General features: G+C 41.2%; 1 long non-coding RNA gene across 1 annotated transcript in view; it reads right to left on the bottom strand.

Annotated features, from left to right (window-relative positions):
• Positions 1–12785, bottom strand: part of LOC113624349 (uncharacterized) — a 187087-nt gene that overhangs the window by 105396 nt on the left and 68906 nt on the right. The window contains exon 3 of the long non-coding RNA XR_003434310.1: positions 12085–12204. This is a non-coding gene — a long non-coding RNA (uncharacterized LOC113624349). The remainder of the gene's footprint in view (positions 1–12084; positions 12205–12785) is intronic.

Below are 12785 nucleotides of genomic sequence, written 5' to 3'. Positions count from 1 at the left end.
GAAAACCACAAAGGTAAAGTGCCACTTTCACCACATTTTATCAAGGATACATATTATCAACATGACATCACTGTTGGTGTTGACATTGATCCACTGATCAAGGTAGTGTTTGTCAGCTTTCTCCAGTATATATGTACTCTTTTTTTTCTCCTTTCCACACTACACTCTTTGGAAGGAAGTCACTATACACAGCCCAAACCTAAGGAGTGGGGAATTACGTTCCACATTTTTGAGGCAACAGTATCCACATAAATTATTTGTAATTCTTCTGCATGGGAGATTTGTCTCTTCTCCCCCATTTATTATTGATTCAATCATTTATTTATATCATTATGGACTCGTGGATACTTATTTTACAGTTAGGGTTATGATCCAATAGTATTTTATTCATTTTGTTCCTCAAACTCTTCCAGCTTTGGCTACTGGGAGCTCTTTCATTTGCTTCCTGTGCCCCAGACATATCCCCAACATTGTACATGTAGATTGGTTGGTTGGTTAGTTTTCTTGAGCACTTTCTTACTTTCTGGCACCATAAGATGCTCCAGGCTCATTTTGTATATTTCCTGTCCCAGTTCTAGAATCAGCCAGTTCTCCAAGGAACCCTGGTTCCTTTGATTGGAGAATAGTTTTAGAAACCAAGATCTGGGGACTAGGTGTGCTCATTTCTACTGGAGTGTTATTGCTTCTGGGCCTGCTCAGCTGACAGAACAAGGAAATATATGTGTATATACTAACCTGTGTATATATACATTTCTATGTGTAAACGTCTCTACTGATATTAAGCTAAACCTGAGTTCATACTGACATCTCAAACGCTAACCCATTTCCACTTGAATAATTCTAGCCTCCTCCCTTTGCATATCTCTAACTTTTCAGTGCAACAGTGAGACATCTTCTGACATCATGTAACATCTGATTCCCATCATCTGACATCAATTTACTTAACTGTTCAATTCCAGAATAGCAGTATCAGAACTGTTAAGCTATATGGCCGTAGGTAATAACGTTATCAACTAGTGACAGTGTTTATGCACAGTTTCTTTTGTCATTAGTTTTACAGACTCCACTCATTTCCAAAGTTACTTAGGTTGGTACCTCTTACCCCTACCCCCTTCAGTGCGGTTGCTTCATACATTTGTAACACATACAGTTTGATTGTTCCTTCACATACATCATTCAATCCTGAGACTCCTCCAATCTCCTAATTGACTTTTTTACATTTTTGTTCTTTTTGCTCCTGAAGTTTTGACAAACATATAATGTCACATAACCACAATTATATTATCACACAGAATCCTTTCCACATCCTTAAAAAATGCCTGTGCTTCACCTACTGAATCTCCCCCCAACCCCACCACAGCCTCATGCCAAACCCTGAAAATTACTGACCTCTTACTGTCTCAGTAGTTTTGCCTTTTCCAGATTGTCATATAATTAGAATCATAGAGTATGTAGCCTTTCTAACTGGCTTATTTCACTTACCAATATGCATTTAAAATTCATCATGTCTTTTTTATGACTTCATATCTTTTTATCACTGAATATAACATTCTATTCTATGGATGTACCGCAGTTTATCTCTTCACCTACTGAAGGACATTTTGGTTGCTTCCAGAGTTTGGTTACTATAAATAAAGCTACTATAAACATCCATGTGCAGGTTTTATGTGGACATAGTCTTCCAATAAGTTGGGTAAACACCTAGGAGCACAATAGCTGGATCATATGATAAGATTATGTTTGGTTTTGTAAGAAATTGCCAAACTGTCATCCATCCAAACTGTCATGATGCAAAGTATCTGCATCATTTTACATTCCCACCAGCAACGTATGAGAGTTCCTGCTACATCCTTACCAGCAACTGGTGTTCTCAGTTTTTGGATTTTGGCTATTCTAATAATATGTTTTTTCCATGCTTTTGCTTTCAACTTATTTGTTGAAATTTTATTTGGAGTTATTTATCTACATATTTCATTTTTTTCTGTTCTTTATTGCCTGTATTGTATTAATTTTTTTTTTTTTTTAGATTTTCATTTTTATTTATTTATTTATTTAGGCTGTGCCAGGTCTTAGTTGAGGTACGTGGGATCTTCATTGCGGTATGTGGGATCTTTTTGTTGTGGCATGCAGACTCTTAGCTGCACATGTGTGCAGGATCTAGTTCCCCAACCAGGGATGGATCCTGGGCCCCCTGCATTGGGAGCGCAGAGTCTTACCCACTGGACCATCAGGGAAGTCCCCTGTATTAAATATTTTCTAGTGCACCATTTAAATTCATCTGTAGGATACTGTGATGGACTGAATGTTTGTCTCCCTGCAAAGTTCATATGTTGAAACTCTAACCCTCAATATGATTGCATTTGGAGGTTGGGGCCTTAGTGAGTTAATTAGGTTTAGATGAGGTCATGGGGATGGGGTCTTCTTGATGGAATTTTTGTCCTTAGAGGAAGAGGAAGAAAGATCAGAGCTCTCTTTCTCTCTGCCACATGAAGACACAGGAAGAAGGCCACCATCTCTAAGCCAGAAAAAAGGCTTTCACCAGGAACTGAATCTGCCAGCACCTTGATCTTGGGCTTCTCATTCTCGAAAATTGTGAGAAATAAATGTCTGTTGTTTAAGCCATGCAGTCTATGATATTTTGTTATGGCAGCTTGAACAGAGTAATACAGATGCCTTTGACTATATATATTTTAGTTATTATCAGGCACAATTTGTTGAATATTTTTTCTTCCCTTTTTTATCTCTCCTGAACTTCTGGAACACCTGTGTTGGATCACCTGATGATGTTCCTCAGGTCTCTGAGACTGTTCATTTTTCTTTCTGTAATTTATAATTTTTGATCCAGCTTCAATTTCATTGATTCATTTGATTCTGCCATCTGAAATCTATTGAGCCCCTCTAGTAATTTTTTTCATTTTAATTATTATACTTTCAACTCTGGAACTTCTATTTGATTTTTAAAATAATCTTTATCTCTTTACTGATAGTCTCTACTTAATGAGTCCTTGTTATACCTCCTTTACTTCTTTAACTGTTGTTTCCTTTATTTAACATGTTTACAGTAATTGCTTTGAAGCCTCCCTCTGCTAAGTCCAATATCCGACCCCCTCAGAGATCATTTCTATTTATTGCTTTTGTAGGGGAGGCAAAAACCTTACCTCTACTCTCTTAAAGTGTCTGGCTACTCCTGAGAATTAAATTGACAAAAGACATATTAACAGGAGAAAAGCATACACATTTATTTAAGGTTAGTTTTATATGACATGGAAGCCTTCATAAGGAAATGAAGGACCCAAAGAAGTGGCAAAACCTGAATGCTTATATACTGGATTGAATAAAGAGTGGCAAGTGTGGAAACATAACTAAAATAAATGAAGAAACTAAAGGAAGATAAGAGGTATTTTAACAATGTCTGTTAGTACAGAATTCTCCTGGCCTTGACTCCCATTTCTGGTGATGAGAATGTTTCTTTCCTCCTGGCACAGGGAGGGCAGATCTCACATTGGAGTTTTAGCTTCTGCTTTCAGGAAGAAAAAGGAGAATCAGAGTGCCTTTCTTGCACCCACTGTTTAAGTGCCTTTAACTCAAAATTATCAATATATCAAGGCAGCTTATTTTGGGTAGCACATCCTTAACCCCTTCATCTCCCCAATTTGGAAATTCCCCAGAAGTTTCACATATGAAAAGCTGAGTTGGAGGCCGAGGAGAGAAGGAACAGGTTACTAGCTGATTGGCAAAAGATCTTCAAAGGAAGAGAATAACATAGATAAAGCACTAATAAATAAGCAGAAAAGAAAAAAAAAAATCTAAGTATGTTTCACCATATCCCTTTAAACCAGTCTCCCATCCCTGGGAATAGGTCAGTACAATTAAAAAAAAAAAAGGTTAAGACTCATTTATCTGATGATTTATCTGATGGAGAGTGTTTATCTTGTCCTTTAAAAGGACAATAATGTAGATTAGACATTATTTGTTCCAAGTGATTTACATAGAAACCACATTCTCCACAGATGATCACAAAAGCTCCTCCTTGTTGGGCTATCAGTGTATCCAGAGCACAAAGATTTTGGAGTTAAACAGAAGCTAAAGTATTAACTCTAACTGAAGTGCTTCCAGTATTTGCACATTAATGCTGAACTCTTGTTCTATCACTATGAAAAGATTTCAAACTGCCTTTTCCAGCTCATAAGTTCCAAAGCCTGGGGAAAGGGATCTCAATACTGAAAAGAATTTAGAATTGTGATACACAAGTGGGTTTTCTATGACTTCCTGCCTAGTACATTTAGTATGAATATGTGGCACTCTTTTAAGAACAAAGGTGCCTAAGTTTGTAATTTTATTTAAAGTAAAGTACCTGGTGACAGAAGGCATCAGGCGTCCAAATCCACATTGTCCCGACTATCTAGATGGGAATCCTTCAAATACCTTGTCATTGCATAAGCCAAAAAGACCAGCAATGCTCATGGTTAAGGTCAGAGTGGAACTTTTGACCCACTAGGGTGGAGTTTGTTGTGTTTTGTCTTCTGTCATATTGGCATCTGCACAACTCCATCTTCCACATATCCCCATCAGTCTGTAGGAATGGAACAGGTTGCAAAATATCTAATATAGGAGAGCTGCAGTTCAGCTTTGGTAGTTATGAGGCTTGGTTTTGTCACGTGGCCAACCTAGTCCAGAATTTTGGTCTACTTTGGTCTACAAAGACTACCCCATATGTAATCTTTGGCAGTGAGCATCCTAATTAGGGGAGCAGCTGAGCTGCTGAGCTACCCAAGATTGCACAAAGGTGTCTTGTGACCTAGCCACAATATTTGATGATTTGGCAAGTGTTTGTACCATAAGTGCTAGGACCATCTATAACCTTTGTGTGAGGCTTGAGCATGTCACCTGTGGAATCAAACCACAGAGTCTGATCGAAGCATTGCCTTTGTATGTCACCTAGGAAGGGTCAAGCACCGTGACTGTTTTCAGTGCAAAGGGAAAAATTCCCTTCTAATGACTTCATCTGAGCAAAGGATGGTCCTTGAGATTCTATAGAGATTTTTTTTCATGTCCAATGAACTCAGCAGAAGGAGAAGTAGGTGATGTTGTTTACTTGGCTGTGGATACCATACACCCATTTTCTAGATCTGTTCTACCAGATGTTCACACTGGTAAGAACAAAAATTAGGTCAGGTTCTTTTGCATGATCTAGATGTTGACATAACGAGTAATTAGACTGGTTAGCTAATGTGGGTAAGGTCTGGGAAAACAATGTAAAGGAGTGTCAGGTCTGTCCCTGACCTATTGAGAAAATAGTAAGTGTTAATAAGAATGAGATACAGTTTGAAAGAAAGGCCCTAGTGGAGGATCAGAGGGAGAATAGGACAGATTGGGACAAGTAATCTCAGTCAACCCTTAATATAATGGCCAAAGAAAGGGGAGGCTTCATTAAAAGGAAGAGGGTTGTTTTTATGTGTTTGTTTTTCTGTGGAGTTGGAAACTTAGTAGGGGAAGAAAATAGGTGGAAATGGAGTTTTTTAATCCATGTTCTTGGGAAAAGCTGTCTAATTCATGATGTCATCTGCTTCCAGGGCTTGAGAATTGATGCTAGAAATCATTACTTTAAGGTCATTTGTAAGAATGGTCCTGGGACTGCTGATCTGGGTCTAGTTTGGTGTCACTCATGTGAATTCATCAAAATTCTTCTATTTTGATGGCAGTGTAGGTGGTTAGGAATACTTCATAAAGTCCTTCCCAATGAGGTGACAGTGTGTGCTTTCTTTTAGAAGCCTTGATATACCCCCGATCTCCTGGTGGAAAGGATGGCGAGGCTAGTTAGTTGGTGGAGGCCATGCTTTCCTACCTGTTGATGATGTGCTCCAGGTGTACCAGGCAATTCTTGTATGTAGCTAGTCTTAACATCAAATTGTTCTCTTAAGTCTCCATAACATTCACTCAATCTGGGAATGGAAGGTTAGAGACGCCAGAAGGCGAAGGGCAGCCAAACATTATTTCAAAATGGGTTAATCCAGGTCTACTATTTAGAGTATTCCAGATTTTTATAAGGACAGTAGGTAATGTTTAAGTCCAGTTTCTTGACAGACTTTTCCTAAAGTCCTTTTTATGTCTTGATTTTTACATTCCACTTGCCATGATGATTGAGCATCCTCAGTCATCAGGTAGGAAATTCTGATGAGTATGCCAGAGTTTTTGCAAGTGAGTGGTTTATTTCTGCTGTAAAACTAATTGCTTGATCTGATTCAATTTGTAAAGGAATGCCAAAACAAAAAATAATCTGTTATTAACTTCTTTACCACTATTGTAAAGTAAAGTGGCATCAGCACATCTAATGGATAGCATTCACTCTATCCCACTGAACATACAGACAATTACCACCAGTGGGAATAGCCTAAACCTTTAAATCCATCTGGAGTAATACAAGGGGCGTGTGGACCTTGGAAGACTCCCTAAGGTATGTTGGCTTCTAAAATTTGGTGAGATTACAAGTAGTGCACTGGGAAATAACTGAGTCAGAAATTTTATGAATGCCAGAGCAGAAACAAGTATCTTTTAGTTCCTTGACTATCCCCCATCTGCACATATGTCCCATCTTATGGGAGATCCGTGCAAGCCAAAAGGTCAGAAGAAAGGGGGCCACATGAAGTCTGTTTGGCCCGATGTAAAATGTGTCTGACAATTGTTTGGCACCTTGTTGTATTCATTTGTCTTTTTTCAGACTGAGGAGTACTTGTCTGATAATCAATAATATCAGCCACAGATAAAGGCAGGTTTATAAATTGGGTGGGGAAAGGGTGGGGATCCGTTTTAGGCTGTGTATGTAGCAGCTTTGTCAGCCCTATCATTCCCTAGAGATGTACAATAGTATCAGTCTCCTTAATACAGACTGGACAATGGAGGTGAATAGCCTCTCACAGGGCAGCCATTGGCAATAGGAGTACCAGCAGGGTTTAAGAATCTGTGGGAGGGCTTCCCTGGTGGCGCAGTGGTTGAGAGTCCGCCTGCCGATGCAGGGGACACGGATTTGTGCCCCGGTCCGGGAAGATCCCACATGCCGCGGAGTGGCTGGGCCCCATGAGCCATGGCCGCTGAGCCTGCGCGTCCGGAGCCTGTGCTCCGCAATGGGAGAGGCCACAACAGTGAGCGGCCCATGTACCGCAAAAAAAAAAAAAAAAAAAAAAAAAGAATCTGTGGGATTTCTAGATTGTGCCAACAGCACGGCAGACTCGAAAAGCATATCTCCAGTCAGTAAATAGGAGCATTTTTTTCCCCTTGTCAGCGTGCAAGCTCTAGTGAGATCTGTAAGCAGCCCAGGCTGATTTTACAGTGGCAAAGGGTACACCCCAAGCATTTCATGTGGGAAAACAGTTATTATGTCTTCCCAGTAATTGTATCTACAAGAGCCATCACAAAATAGAAGTAAGTCTGGGCTGTCTAAAGGGGGCATCTAAGAGGTCTTCTCCTTGCTTTGAGGCCATTTATATATGTAGTTGCAAGGCAATCACGTGGAATGGACTGAGGCTCTCTGTCAGCCGGGGGGTGGTAGAGTAGCCAGATTTAAAGTGTTACAACAATGTAGGATGACGGAGGGATTGCAATTAGGGCTTATTCGTAGGTGGTCTGCCACCATGTAGAGAGATGCTATGTCTTACGAACTTGTAAGAGAGTATGGGGAATATGCTTATTCTTACATTAGGCATGTACTGTAAGAGTACTGGCTTTGTCGTTTAGGGCAGCATCTGAGGCCACAACATGCAGGCATGGGGCATCCTCCCTGCCACAAGGTCCAAGTGACATGAGAAATATTCTTTTTTTTTTTTTTGCGGTACGTGGGCCTCTCACTGTTGTGGCCTCTCCCGTTGCAGAGCACAGGCTCCGGACGTGCAGGCTCAGTGACCATGGCTCACGGGCCTAGCCCCTCCGCGGCATGTGGGATCTTCCCAGACTGGGGCATGAACCTGTGTCCCCTGCATCGGCAGGTGGACTCTCAAGCACTGCGCCACCAGGGAAGCCCCATGAGAAATATTCTTTAGGACGTATGAGAGGTTAAAGGTTGTCCTGCAGCAATCCCATTATTTTTTCATGGCAATATCTGTGAAAAGGTTTGTGAAAATTAAATAAGCGAAGAGCCAGGGGTGTGGACAATGTTAATTTTAAGGCGTCAGAGGAAGTTAATGCCTCTAGGGGCCAGGAAATATACTCTGAGGTAGTATCTGGAGGAGAGCATATAGGGGTTTAACAAGGGCAGAAAAGTGATGAGTCCATTGGCGGCAATAGCCAGCTGCCCCTGGAAATTTATGCAGCTGCTTTTCTTGTTTTGGGAGAGGGGATGAACGAAATTGATTCAAGGCATTTTAGAGAGAGCTTTTGAGTGCCCTGAGATATTTCCTGTCCTAAGTAAGTAACGGTTATTTGCACCCATTGAAGTTTAGACTGGGAGGCTTTATGGCCTCCTTCAGCCAGTGCCTTTAGGAGAATGACGGAGTCTATAAGAGCACCCTGTTCAGTCTGGTTAGAGAGTGAAAGGTCATCAACATATTGAATAAGAGTGGAACCTTGGGTCAAGGCTACAGAATCTAAATCAGCTTTAAGGACTGGGAAAAGTATTAAGGGAGACCCACACTATCCCTGAGGTATGGAAGTCCATGTCAATCATCTTCCTCTAAATGTAAATGCAAAAAGAAATCGTGGGTCAGAATGCAATGGAACCAAAAAGAAACCTGAGCAGACATCAACTACTGTAAACCAGGCTTCATCAGCAGGAACTGAGGTGAGAATGGTACCCGGATGAGGACTATGGGGTGGAGGAATTACAAAGGAGTTTGAGGCTCTTAGATCTTATGCAAATCGATACATTTAATTTCCATCTGAATCAAATTTCCCTTCTTTCTTTACTGGCAAGATTGGGACGTTATAGGGTGAGGAAGTAAAGATAAGGACACCCTGATATAAAAAAGAGTCTATTATAGGTTTAATTCCTCACTCTGCATCTCCTGAGAGGGGCTACCAGGCCACCGATGGGAAAGGTTTGTTCCTTTTCCTGGTTCTGCACAAGCTCTGTGCTCCACAGCAATCCAATCTCATTTGCATGTGAAGCCCAGAGACTAGTTGGGACAACTTTAAGGTTGCCTCCTCTTCAGAGGATTTAAATTGAGATGAGATTTCCTTAGGGAAAGTAGGAAGCTTGAGGTTTAGTCTGAGGGCGGCGGGGGGGGGGGGGGGGGAAAGAAAACTGCCTTTTTATTACATTGTATGGTGGCATTAAAGTTACATAACAAATCTCTGCCTAAAAGATTTGCTGGTGAGGAGTCAGAAATTAGAAAAGTATAATGGGAGTTGACAGCCTAAGGATATTGGGGTGGCCTGAGATGTGGACAATGGAACAGGTTGTCCAGGGACTCTGACACCTAGAATAGAATCAGAGGTGACAGGTAGTATTAAATCCTCTGAGCAGATGCTAGAGAGACTCACACCAGTGTCAATTAAGAAGTCCAGCTTCGAATCCTCTATTTTAAGTTTAATAGTGGGTTCTGCGGTGTGACTGAGGATTGGCTGACCCTGTCAGTTGATGGAGTATTTATGGTCCCAGAGGAAGGAAGAAATGAACCTTCTGATGGTGCTGGGGCTTAGGGAAAAGGTTATTTGAGCTTTTTTTCTTTTAAGTTAAGGATAATTGTCCTTCCAACGTCCTGGCTTCTCACAATATCTGCAAATACAGGGAAGGCTATGTGATTGGTGAGAAAAATGAGTGGACTTTGAGTTACCTTTAGAGTCATCATTTTTGTTTTTGTAAAGACTCAATGTGCCCATCGAGGTCTGTTCATTTTAGTTTCTTTTTTGTCTTGTTTTCCTGCGTGCTATTTACAAAGAACTATGTAGTTGCTTCTATAATAATGTTAAGAGACCGAACTGCCCAGCCAATGACACTATTTTGGATTTATCTCTCTATATCAGAGAGAAGATTTCCAACCAAGGCAGAAATTAAAAGATGTTCTAGACTCCACAGTTTACTGCAGCGTGCCTTTGCAAAGTCTATATAAAGCATTCCACCAACGTTTTAAGATGTTCCTCTTTCTCTGAGCACATAATTCAACCTGAGACCAATTTACCTTAGAGGGAGGCCTCCATTATCCCCACATCAGGCCTTGAATGTTGGTCTGGCTGAGCCTTTTCCTGTTATTTGCAGGAGGGCCTGGGAGATTCTGGTCACCTGTTTCCTCTGGGGAAGTGTTGGTGGAGGATTTCCCACCTGAGGCCATCTAGCCTGATAATTACAGTATAATCAAGGGTGGAAGAATGTCCTTTAATAGCTAGTCCAAGTCCCTAGAGTGGGGCTGTGAAAGGCCACTAATCTTTCTAACTCTTCTCTAAATTTGGTAGAATCTTCTGAAAGTGGTGGCAAAAAGGCTTTGGAATTTAAAAGATCTGGTGCTGTCCAGGGATGCCAAATTCTTTGCTGTGGAGGTCCAGGATGCATCTTCATGGGACATTGCACAGGAAGGCCTAGAGATGACTGAGTTTAATTACAGAGCCCAGGGAAGTAAGAGGGGTTGTAAAGTACCGCAAAGTGATCCCGGCCGTGAGCTCCTGGAGCCTGGGCCAGATTTATTTCCTGGCTATCAGTGTTTATACAAATAACCTGTATATTCCAGGCCTGAAATCAGGCTACAGCGCTTCCTGTAAATCTTGCAGGGAAGGGCAACTTAAAGCAGGTATCTGGGTATTTAAGGGATTTGGGGGGGTAGTTGGAGCAGTTTTGGGGGAAAGTTGAAGGAATTTGCTGAGGAGATGGGGCCAGATTTTGAGGACAGGGGTTTGAGGCAGGGGGTCCACAGATCCAATATATCTGTGGTCAGGGACAGGTAGATGGAGATAAAGGGAGTATAGGTGGGTAGAGAAGGAAGATTTATAGTGGGTGTGGATTTTAACTTTTGTTTTTAAACCTGTTTTCTGTTCTTTAATCTTTTTAAGGGAGTCTCTAAGGCTAGCCGATAAAATCCGTTGTGTCCTCTTTTTAATTTGATCTTCCCATAGAAACCAATGGGATATTTGTTTAGGATGAGAGCTCTGTAAAATTTTTTTGAATAAAGAAGTTTTTCCAGTTCAAAGGATCCATCATCTGGTTATTGACAAATATGATCTTCAAGGGTATGTTTATTTCAATAGCAACTCAATCCAATAAGCCTTTTTATGGAAAGACCAGAGGTAATTTTCTAGGCACAGACACAAGACACATCCCCAAAGCAGGTCTAGAAGATGCAGCCCGCAAAATCCAAGAAGTTTCACTCTAAGAAAGCAGAAATCCTCATTGTCACGGGAGGTAAGAATAGCGTTTGTGAAAATTGTGACTCCAGTCTCCCACAAGAATTTGAGATTCCTCTAGTCGCAGACCTACTAGTTTGTGACACTGGGTAGGCAATACTAGGAAGGGGCTTTCCCAGCACTAGGGAGATAAAGGTCCCTTATGGACTGGGATCCTTTATTAAGACAAAATCCCTGAAAGCTGTCACGGTTGGACAAAGAAACTGCTGCATGTCACTTCTTGTCTTGGGTTCCCAGCCTGTGGGCAGGTCACTTGAGGCAAACCCAACTGGCAGAGACCAGAGAGAATATTCTCACTGGTCACAATGCCAAGCTCTCAGGACATAAAACAACATGAAGAGAGAATCTGATCCAGCTGTTGTTGTTGTTTTTATCTGTGACCCACAGCAAAGTTTGTCTAAACAGATGCTGATCTGGTGAGAACTATAAACTAGTCAGACTGTGAGGCCAGCTCGAACAACAGCCTTGTGAGACCTATACCTCTGTTTTACCCTATGAATCTCCTCTTTATGACAAATGACATAGAAACAGAGACAAAGGAAAACTATCTCTGGGAGGCAGGAGATCAACAGAAAACAAGAGTACTCCAAACAGAAAACATTAGAGGTGCTATGCACAAAAAACTAGTTCACACCGATGGTTTTCCCTGCCAATCTGAACTTGAAAAGGGAAAAAGACAAAGGGAGACTCATCACTCTCGCCCTCCCACCCAGACCCTACAGGTGGAGATTTGGGAGAGAGTGACATAGTAAGAACTCTTACCAACTTCCAGCGTTTGTCAAATGTCCCAGGATCTCTCAGCTTCAGCCCCGAGAGTGATAAGCAGTGACCCAGTCAGTACTATCCCATCTTCACTGCCAGAAACGGTAGGGGAGGCAAACGCTGTAGGGGAAACATAACTAAAATGAAGAGACCAAAGGAAGATAAGAGTTATTTTAACAAGGTCTGTTAGTACAGAAGTTTCCTGGCCTTGACTCTCATGTCTGGTGATAAGAATATTCCTTTCCTCCTGGCACAGGGAGGGCAGCTCTCACATGGGAGTTTTAACTTCTGTTTTCAGGAATAAAAAGGGAAATCAAGTACCTTAATTTCACCTGCTCTTTTTCAAGTGATTTCAACTCAAAATAATATGTCAAGGTGGCATATTTTGGGGTGACATGTCCGGAAATCCCTTCACTTTTCTTCCTGTGTATGTATGGTCATACCTTCCTAAGCTTTTTTTTTGCATGCAATTTTTTAAATTGGAAATTTGTAGATAATGTATTGCAGCAACTCTGAATTCTTATCCCCTCCGGGGTAGTTGTTGTTGCTGATTTTTTTTGTTTCTGTAATGGCTTGCCTGGATTAACTCTGTAGAGTCTGTCTTCCCGGCAGTGTGTAGCCACTGACGCCTTTGTTCAGGGTATTTTTTTGTTTTTTATTTAATATACTTTTGCTTTATTTTTAAGTCTGACTCCCTAGGG

The sequence above is a fragment of the Aethalodelphis obliquidens genome, unplaced genomic scaffold, assembly GCF_003676395.1.
Source record: "Aethalodelphis obliquidens isolate GAN/ISIS:26980383/991018 unplaced genomic scaffold, ASM367639v1 scaffold13, whole genome shotgun sequence".
In the NCBI taxonomy this organism is placed as follows: Eukaryota; Metazoa; Chordata; class Mammalia; order Artiodactyla; family Delphinidae; genus Aethalodelphis; species Aethalodelphis obliquidens.
The sequence above is the reverse complement of the archived record's forward strand: the minus strand, read 5'-3'. Positions and strand labels throughout refer to the sequence as shown.